The 9,194-nt window shown below is 42.5% G+C and overlaps 1 long non-coding RNA gene across 1 annotated transcript; it reads left to right on the forward strand.

Annotated features, from left to right (window-relative positions):
• Positions 1-241: 241 nt before the first annotated feature.
• LOC138766323 (uncharacterized) lies at positions 242-7,519 on the forward strand. Its single transcript, XR_011358717.1, has 4 exons — positions 242-325; positions 3,245-3,265; positions 6,206-6,288; positions 7,206-7,519. It is a non-coding gene; the product is annotated as an uncharacterized lncRNA (long non-coding RNA).
• The last annotated feature ends 1,675 nt before the right edge of the window (positions 7,520-9,194 follow it).

A 9,194-nucleotide genomic window follows, 5' to 3' on the forward strand; every position in this document is an offset into this window, starting at 1 on the left:
AACCAGGGCACAATGTCACATAGCTTTTTGGGGTGTTCCTATAAAAAGAATGGGTTTTATGTTCAAATAAAATTTTTACAAATTTATTACTGTGATATAACACTCCACGGAGGTGACTGTACCATATAAACAGATATGCAGATTGCACTTTCTGTGTTAATGGGTTAATTCAGGGCTTGGCACAGAACTGGTTTATATTCAGTGCAGTAGGTGTGGCGCGCTCCCTCATATATAAAGAATTTCCAACACAAAGTAAACAGTGATAGCAGACCGTCCAAAATGTCCTACCTCCTGCTTCTTCTGATCTTCTCTTTACAATTTACCGGTAAGTCCCATACACCTTTATACACTATACACATAGAGAAGAGGTGGTGGGCTTCGTAGGGTCACCTTAAGTTTTTGGGTTCAGTATTTTTGGGTGCCCATGTTCTGGGAGTACAACTGACCAACTGACCCAGAGTTTTAGGTCATGCTTCCATAGTGCTTTTTGGTGTATAATAAGTACGTATTATATGTAGAAGTATTTGTCCCTCAGTATGTGCCTTCTCAATGGGAATTCCTGTTTACTGTGAACCGAGATATGTTTTATTTCCTTGGGCATCTAAAATAACTATTGATAAGTGACATGTATTCCATATGGGAATCCGGACATTGAATGGGAATAATCTGCACCATAAAAGACTAAAATACGGGGCACAGATCTGAGGGTCCTTCTGTTTTGGTCGAGATTTTGGGCATGCTATATGACCCTTTACTCAGTGGATGACAACTAATTTTAATAGCATACATATGGAAACCATATTACTTGTAGCATTGTAATTAGATTGAGATTTTTTTTTATTTTTTTTTAATATTTTTTTTTAGATTTTTTGTTGTTTTTTGGGGGGGGCATTAGTGTGAATGTACATGTAAAACATGGTAAAAGAGCATGGCACATACACCGATTTATAATTAGTCAGGCACTGTTTTAACGGTGCATAAAGACCCACCTGATTGTATATACGATGTATGTCATAGACTAATCCTGTATTCCTGTATTGAATGTTCAGCATCAACTTATCAAGAATATCTGAGGTCTGTGCCAAGGGTGAGGCCTGATTTCCTCAGAACTGTATATGTCAGTGCTATGTAGGGAATGTGGATGTGCAGCTAGGCCTCAGCCTTGGACACCATTAAGTGTGAAGCATTCTCTCATCTTAATGCGAATTCCTTGAATTAAAAAGTTTCCTTCTTGTAAAAGATTAAGATGGATGTAGTCCAAGATGTATGCGATGATAGGTGAGCTTGTTAAACCAGTAACATTCATCTGCTGTATACTGTATGTAGGCCATGCCATGACCATGAGACCCAGGAAGTGGCCAATGCAGGGCCTAGCTGAACCTCTCCAAGGGAAGAATTCTGAATATAAATTTGATCATCCTCCTTCATCGAAATCCATTACATAGAAAGTGAAAATCCTCTGAAGAAGTCCCTTTAATTTTCACCATGTGCCCCACATTGGAATTTTCTAATGAAAAAAACACAAAAACGTGTGACCAAACCCCAATGTGTTGTGCAGTGCCATGTTGACAAGTGTAAAAATAATTATACAATAAATACCTAAAAAAAAAAATTTAACAGCATTTAATGACATGCTTTACAGCAAGACTCATGGACATAGACGGCAATAGTCAGACTGTCTCCTTGTTAATGTGAAACATTACTGAACATGCTCTGTGACCTTTAAAGAGGTCATTCCACAGGAAGCTGCTATTGTCTCCCACACACAACCTGAGGACAAGGGTGGCGCTGATTTTGCAAGAAAGTACCTGTGTTTCATCCAATTATGGATAACCTGTGGGCCATCATATAAAATGTTACCCCGTAATTACCATGCTTCCTAGACCACCAGAAACCTTTAGTTACCCCTAACCACCAGGTACATTAGGTATTAATCACCAAGAGAGTATTCCAAAGGTGCAAGTAATTGTGTACATGCTATAAGTCTTTGAAAAGTGTCAGCGGGGGTATCTACATCTTAAGGCCCAGTTCACACTGAGCAAAAACGGCAGAATCCCGCCGTGCTCAGTGTCCTGCAGTATCTCTATGGAGGTGCGCGCACACCGCCGCTGCCGCCAATCTCCGCTCAAAGAATTGAGAGGGGAATTCCGCCGTTTTTGCTCAGTGTGAACTGGGCCTAAGGCCATGTTTACAACGGCTGTTGTATTACAGTGCAGGGACCGGGCGGCATGTAGCATGTTCCTACAGTATCGGCCGTAGGAACATTGGGGGAGATTTATCAAACTGGTATAAAGTAGAATTGGCTCAGTTGCCCCTAGCAACCAATCAGATTCAACCTTTCATTTTTCAAAGAATCTGTGAGGAATGAAAAGTGGAATCTGATTGGTTGCTAGGGGCAACTGAGCCAATTCTACTTTACACCAGTTTGACAAATCTCCCCCATTATCTTTTTATTATTTGGATTGCCTGCACCTTCGGGTGTGCCCACACTCCAATTAACCATTGACCAAAGCTGTGAGCCGTACTAGACTGTTTTCTGTGGCTGCTGTTCACCAAACTGCGACAGTAGAAAATAGACACGTCAATTATTTTCGGGGGCTGCAATGAACAATGGCTGTAGTGTATACAGCGTGTATACACTATGGGGGAGATTTATCAAACATGGTGTAAAGTGAAACTGGCTCAGTTGCCCCCAGCAACCAATCAGATTCCACCTTTCATTTTCTAAAGAGTCTGTGAGGAATGAAAGGTGGAATCTGATTGGTTGCTAGGGGCAACTGAGCCAGTTTCACTTTACACCATGTTTGATAAATCTCCCCATATGGCCGTTGTCAATCAATGGGATTGTATTAATTTTATTAACAACAGTCGTTCGAAGAAAGGCCGTTGTTAATTAAATGATTACATTGTGTAAACATAGCCTAAGTGTTGCCCCCTTATGCATTGTTTTTGTAACTGAGAGCCGTGTACCAGAGAGGAGCTCAGTTGGGAGTCATCTGCACCTACCGGCCTATTCCGCTGATCTAGGCTTTATCTACAATTAGATCAAATACTCCATTGTCTGACTACATATAATTGCTGAATGCACGGCCGACTGCTAATCCTCAGCCTTATTATAGTCTTATCACTGATTGTAGATACAGTATGAATGGTCAGGTACTCACATACCGGCATACGTCTTGTGTTATCTATGAAATTCTTTCTTACTGATTGTGATTAATCTCTTCTCTTCTTTGCATTACAGGGTCTCTATGTTACTCATACTGTAAGTATACAGAAATTCTTATAGGGTGATAGGGTTATAGAGATGAACACTCTGATTACCGGTGACTGTAGAAGTTGGATGCAGCCTTAGGGAGTCCTGGAAAACATGGATACAGTCATAGGCTATAGTCTGTATCCATGTTTTCCAGGCAGCCTTAGGGGCCTATTCCACGGATCGATGGGCCAAAGACAACGATCAGCCGATGAACATGTCATTGGCTGATCGTTTTTTTAGGTTCAAACCTAAAATCATCGGGCACTGACTGCGCATCGCTGCGTGGAATAGCGGTGCGCGACCGACAATTTCAGCAGCCCCATACATTACCTACACATGTTGCAGGGCTTCTGCTGCGCTCCTTCTTCCTCCTGGTCCGGTGCATAGCACCAGCTTCGATGCGGCCTGTCAGCTGACAGACTGCTCAGCCAATCACTGGCCAGGACCGCCGCGGCCAGTGATTGGCTAAGCAGTATGTCAGCTCAGAGAGGCCGCACCGAAGCTGCTGCCGCTGCGCGTGGGACCGGGAGGAAGAAGGAGCGCAGGAGAAGCACTGCATCGTACTTAGGTAATGTATAGTGTTTGAACAAGGCCTGCAAGGACATCGGTAACGATGTCCCTGCAGCCCTCGCTAAGTGCCGATCTCCTAGATTATTACATTATTGATCGGGCTACCTTCGGCCCATGGAATAGGCCCCTTAGGGCTGCATCCAACTTCTTCAGCCAACAGTTCGCTCATCTCTAATGGTGAGAAGAAAGCAAGCAGGGAAATCTCAGCTGCGAGGCTGTGCAGTATATATATCCATGATAAAGCAAAGGAATGTAGATATTACATTTACTTTATCAGATGATGTTATCTTATTCATCTGTTACTCATAGTATGGAGAGCAGACGGTGAAGGGGTTAATAGCCATTCATCATGATGTCATTATGAAGCTATCCTCATCACCTTATTTCCAGTTCTTCATATAAAGCTATGTATACAGAGGATAAAGAAATCCCAGTGCAATCATTTCAGTTTCAACCCCATTTAACTCCTGCACCTCCTTACCTGCTACTCCTTTTCCTAGTCATTCTCCTACTACTCCTACCTTCTTCAATTCAATTCGAATGTTGTACTCTTTTGACTCCTTTTTTTCTACTGCTTTTTCCTCTAGTGTTTCTCCTGCAACCTCTTCTTCTTCTGCTACTTCTTCTCCTGCTACTTCTTCTTCTTCTGCTGCTACTTCTTCTTCTCCTGCTACTTCTTTTTCTTCTGCTGCTGCTAATTCTTCTTCTCCTGCTGCTACTTCTTCTCCTGCTACTTCTTCTTCCGCTCCTGCTCCTACGACTTCTTCTTCTTCTCCTGCGACTTCTTCTTCTCCTGCTACTTCTTCTCCTACTGCTGCTACTTCTTCTTCTCCTGCTACTTCTTCTTCTCCTGCTGCTGCTACTTCTTCTTCTCCTACTGCTACTTCTTCTTCTCCTGCTACTTCTTCTCCTACTGCTACTTCTTCTTCTCCTGCTACTTCTTCTTCTCCTGCTGCTGCTACTTCTTCTTCTCATACTGCTACTTCTTCTTCTCCTGCTACTTCTTCTTCTTCTCCTGCTGCTGCTACTTATTCTTCTCCTACCACTACTTCTTCTTCTTCTCCTCCTTTTCATCTTACTAATTCTTTTATTCTACTTTGTCTTTGTCGTTTTTCTCATACTACTTCTTTTTTTACTTCTTCTGCTTTTACTTTCTCATACTTCTTCTCTACTACTCATTTTTTATTTCTTATACTACTATTTCTTGCACTCCTTTCTTTCTCGCACTCCTTCCTATACAGCTTATTTTCCTACACCTCGTACAAATCATTCTTCTCCCACTTCTTCTGTATTATTCTCTTATGTCTTTTTTTTTCGCACCTTCTTCTATCTATCCTTCTCTTTCTTTTATATCACTTTCTGTTCTTCCTTTTTTGAGCTGATACTCTGCCTTCTACTAATCCTTTTTATGCTTGTCTTTCTAATTTTCCTCTCATGTAATAGTAGTTGTATACACTGCATCCCATTAGTTGGTACATATGAACTTGTAATGGTGTAATTTCCCAGGCTTTGCTTGTACTTGTATTGCTTACCTAATAATATGTTACACTGGAATGGGAGAGCTTGGAATTGGCATTGGGTTCAGCCTGGGGTTGGTAATGGATTGAGCATTGGGTTGGTACTGGGCTGAGCCTAGGGTTGGTGTTAGGTTAAGCCTGGGGTTGGTATTGAGTTGAGCCTGAGGCTGGTAATGGGTTGAGCCTGCGGTTGTAATTGAGTTGAGCCTGGGGTTGGTAATGGGTTGAGCCTGGGGTTGGTATTGGGTTGAGCCTGTATTGGTATCAAGTTGAGCCTGGGGTTGGTATTGAGTTGAGCCTGAGGTTGATAATGGGTTGAGCCTGGGGTTAGTATTGGGTTTGAGCCTGTGGTTGGTATTGGGTTAAGCCTGGGGTTGGCATGGGATTAAGCCTGGGGTTGCTAATGAGTTGACCCTGGGGTTGGTATTGGATTGAGTATAGGGTTGGCAATGGGTTGAGCCTGAGGTTCGTAATGAGTTTTGCATAGTGTTGGTATTGGGCTAAGGTTGGTAATGGGTTAAGTTTGGGGTGGGTACTAGATTAAACCTGGGGTTGGCATTGGATTCAGTATGGGGTTGGTATTGTATGAGCCTGAGACTGGTAATGGGTTGAACCTGTGGTTGGCATTGGGTTGAGCCTTGGGTTGGCATTGGGCTGAGCCTGGGGTTGGTATTGGGTTAAGCCTTGGGTTGGTATTGGTTGAGCCTGGGGTTGGTATTGGGTTGAGCCTGGTGTGGGCATTTTAGACCCTTCCATACAAAACTCTTCCCTGCCCAGTACTTCATCATTATTAAGCTAAAACATCCATTTACTGAATTGTGAAATTCTAACGCTTTTCCTTCTCTCCTTATAACTTTAGTTTACGTCCCAACATGGGGAATAGTGTGCCTGGCCCTTGTGGGTTCAGTATTGATCCTGATATTCATATCTTTTGCTATTATGGTAAGTTAAAATAGTTTTAACACAGATTATGTCTTTGAGGTTTTTATCCCTTTATTTTCTTTAAAAATCTTAAGACATGAAGTATAGAAAACCAGTTCAAAAAGCCACAATGGGAAATCGCTTATTGGTTTCCAATAAACATTTCTGACCCTTTGTCTTCTGTCTTCTTTAGAATACATGTCTTAGGCTATGTTCACAAACTGTTAGACCTTACAGTGATGCATAAAACATCACTTACAGGCCTTAAAAAATGTACATTTAAATTAATTGCTGAGTGCCATGTAAGCAGAATTAAAAGAAATAGCAGCAGCAGGATAACAGCAAGGAAGGGGTTACACTATGGACCAAACCACTACTGTTGTTGTTAATTCTGCGGCTGAGATACTAAATGGAGAGGGGTATTACACTGTAGCACTGTGGACATACTAATGTTATGGGTGATTTACAGACGAGAAGGAAGCATTGATTTACCTTTGGAAAAGTGTAGATCAGACTGGCTCAATTTATAGATACAAAGTCCAGGCACAGCAGCAGATAAGCCCTTACACATTGTCTATGTCCTGTCCTGATGTTACTAGAGACAAATTTGCCCTGACAACAGCCAATAGAATAGTAGATTAGAGAAGTGAGACACCTAGTGGCCAAAGCTTTAAAGGGGTTTTTGGGGATAAGGAGGATAGAGGTTTGAAACAATAGTGACCTTTTAAGGTATTTTTTATAACAAAAATAAATGTCCAAAGGTTTGGGGTAGGGGGGTTCCTATTTTTTTCAAACCTGAATGTTTGTAATTGTAGTTTAGGATTCTTTATCTCAATGAATTTCTCCATCTTATATCCCTGGCTGTTTTCTTATGGGGGGAGGGGGGGGGGAATTACTTGATGACTTTCATCTTATACTTTATCTCTTTTACATTCCAGATCGCCATGCGCCGTAGACAGTGTAAGAGATGAAGGACACCAAGAATATTCTAGATGATGAGATCTTGGAGACATAGATTCCCGTAAAGTTCATGAAGGATATTTTACACAACTTTTTTGGATCCTTGAAGTTCTCTATGGATTTACTGCTCTCTTCTAATAAAACACCTGCTTAGGGCACTTTCTAAGGGACTACTATTCCTCTCCAGTAGGGGACACTGGTGGAGTTGGGTGACATTGAATTTCCAATTAGAGACAACCTATTTATTTCTGCATCTTGAATAAATCTTTTCTAATAAACTTTATATAAAAAATTGTGGTTTGGGCAGTAAATCTTTAAAGATTAAACTTTCTGAAATTTGCATCGAAGAGGTCAGAGAATCATCCTGTAGCCCTTACCCTTATCAGATATATATAGCCCCCCAACATATAAATACCTATGTGTGGGACATTTTAAACCCTGTTCTCATACACCCCTAGAAAATCATCTTCTTCTTCTTCTTCTTGGTAATGGAGTGCTACCTACAGGGGCCAAATTACCCACAGGAGGCCTAAACATAGGGGAAAACTTTATGAGGGTCCTACCTACACAAGGCAATCCACTTTCAGGGGGATCCTACCTGTATGGGAGGGGGGACTAACTACAGGGGAAGGTACAACCTTAGCGGGCCTACCTATGGGGGCCAGAATATTTTCAAGAAGGTCATATCTACAGGTAAAAAGCTATCTTCAAGGGATTTTACCTAAAAGAGGGAAACTATTTACAGAGGGGTCCTACCTAGATGGGTCAAACTCACTTCAGGGGGTCCTACCTAGAGTGGGCAAACTATCTGCAGAGGGGTCCTACCTTCTGGTGGAAACTGTGCTGGGGGGTATGGCTCCCTCCTAAAGGAGGCAAAGTGTGCTCAGGGGGTCCCACCGAGAGGGGGGTCTCCAGAGGGTCCTACCTAGAGGGGACAAACTATCTACAAAGAGACCCTACCTAGAGGGGGGAAACTGTTCTAAGGGGGTCCTTCCTACAAGGGGCAGAAGAGTCCTATCTACTAGGGAAAACTGTCTTTAGGGGCTTCTACTTACATGGGGTAAACTATCTACAGAAGGGTCCTATCTAGAGGGGCAAAAACTGTCCTCAGGGGGTCCTTTCTACAAAGGACCTGCTATCTTCAGGGGGATCCTACATACAGGAGCCAAACTACTTTCAGAGGGTCCAAAACTGAAACTACCTACTGGGAGCACCCAGTGGCGTAGATACCATAGAGGCAGGGAAGGCGGTTGCTATGGGGCCCGTGGCGGGAGGGGGCCCAGGGAAGATAAGAGCCTCCTGTGTCCTTTTGCTTAACCCCTTATTTACTACAGTGTGTAAGTGACCCAGTGTTCTCTAACATGCTGTAAAACAAAAAAAGGGTTAATACAGAAGACAATTAGCTCTCTGCCTGACTACTCTGATAACCTCTGACCTCTGTTCTCTGAGTTCCTGCAGGGGTTATCAGTGCAGGAGTAGCAAAGGAGAGAGCTAATTGTCTTCTGTATTAACCCTTTGTTTGTGTTGCAGCATGTAAGAGAACACTGGGTCTGCACACTGCAGTAAATAAGGGGTTAAGCAAAAGGTAGTGTGCTCCTGCACCTATGTATAGGATTCTGCCTCTACATACCAAGTATATATATATATATATATATATATATATATATTAGTTTGTAGGGGAGGGGGGGATACAGTTTTTTTGCTATGTGGCCCCATGAATCCTAGCTACGCTTCTGGAAGCACCTACTTACAGGAAGGAAACTACTCAATGAGAAAATCCACCTACTGGACCAACCTATCTAAATAATGATGGGGACCTACCTACCCCACCCCAACCTACCTATCTACTTACTTTACATGAAGCAGCAGAAATACTGCTATTTGGGACCCTACAGGTGGAGAAAAGAGAAGGAAAATGCCGGAGCATAAGATGGTTGGCAGGTTATGTAGAGATGAGTTGTGGCTGG

The sequence above is a fragment of the Dendropsophus ebraccatus genome, chromosome 10 (genome assembly GCF_027789765.1).
Source record: "Dendropsophus ebraccatus isolate aDenEbr1 chromosome 10, aDenEbr1.pat, whole genome shotgun sequence".
Lineage (NCBI taxonomy): Eukaryota > Metazoa > Chordata > Amphibia > Anura > Hylidae > Dendropsophus > Dendropsophus ebraccatus.